Source organism: Tachysurus fulvidraco, chromosome 9 (assembly GCF_022655615.1).
Source record: "Tachysurus fulvidraco isolate hzauxx_2018 chromosome 9, HZAU_PFXX_2.0, whole genome shotgun sequence".
Taxonomy (NCBI): Eukaryota; Metazoa; Chordata; class Actinopteri; order Siluriformes; family Bagridae; genus Tachysurus; species Tachysurus fulvidraco.
The window spans coordinates 27219807-27221330 of NC_062526.1; positions in this window are offsets into that span (position 1 = coordinate 27219807).

Genomic DNA, 1524 nt, shown 5'->3' on the forward strand with positions numbered 1-1524 from the left:
GTTCAGTATTTATGCCATTGTTCTGAACTATACAAACATTCTAAGAATAAATGATTTTATTTACTCTAGGCTAATTTATCGACTGCTATTTGCGATCCACATTAAACTGAATTACAGAATAGAACACAATATAGACGGTTTATAAAAATCATGAAAAAAAGGTTTTAATTTGTGTTTATAATTTAATACAGAAATAAAAACGGAAGTTTTATCCCACAATTGTCGCGTTTCTAAGTCACAAAATGTCGCATCAAAAAAGTGATATTTAAAATAAGTTGCCATAGTTACCGTGGACGGCTCCTGTTTCGGTGCATTGTTCAGACCGGTAGAACCCGAGACCCGACGGCGCGGTTGTGACGTAGGCGGAAGTGGAAGGAACGCGGTGGTAACCATGGCGACGGTTCACAGCGTGCAATGAGGGTTAGTTACCTACCTGCACGGTGTCATTAAACGGAACGCGGGGCAATTATTTCTCTGGAGACACATTTACTTTATAATTTGTATGCTAAGGATTACTCATAGACTTAATTAGCAGGCTACATTTAAAGGCACCTTGTTAAGAGGGACGTTTGTAACTATGGAAACCAAACCGGAAATCGGAAAGATTTCTACAGTGCAATAAAACCTCACCTGTGATTATTGAACCTGCGGTGTGTCCTACATGAGCATCATACATCAAATCTGTTTGTTATCTGTGCAACAACGAGGAGTAAGAGAAACTTTACTGATGTTACAGAATATCAACAAACAAGCTAAAGGAGAATGAAGCAGAGAGAGAGAGAGAGAGAGAGAGAGAGAGAGAGAGAGAGAGAGAGAGAGAGAGAGAGAGAGAGAGAGAGATACTGAGTTATTGTTGAATTAACCTCAACATGCTGTTTATTTCGTCATATTACTATTAAGCTCTTTATCCTGGGGACGTTGGGCACGAGGTGAGAATCCACCCTGGTTAGGGTTTAAACACACTCGTTTACATGTAGGGGAATTCAGCATCCTTCGGTTCACTTACAGACTTGATTTCAGGAACTAAGAGGAACTGGAGAACCCCAAGGAAGCATGTAGAGAGCTCGACTTGTATTCGCTTCAAGGGACATAAGAAATCGAAATCAGCTTAGAGCCCCCAGACCACCAGATGAACACAAAAGCACATTTCTCCCTGATTTGGTGAAAAGGTTTATGTATCAGGCAGCCACAGGGGGCCTCCATGAGATGTGAAAAGAACACAGTTTAAGTAACTGAAACTCACAAAGCAGCAACTATGAAGCGTTCATATCCATCAGAGCCAGAGAAGCACAAAAATACAGTGTCTACAATCAAAACTATGAACACACACCTCCGTCATGGGGATGTAGTGAGCATGAGAAGGGAATTCTGGAAGAGATGATAGATTTGGTCAATTTAAAAAGAAATTATCTGTGAGGAGATGTTTGGCGTGGACGAGGTACAACTCCTCAGTGTGCCAGGTTTGTGTTGAATAGTGCAGGAAGAGAGATCATACAAATGCTTTGATGAATGCCTGCATGGACC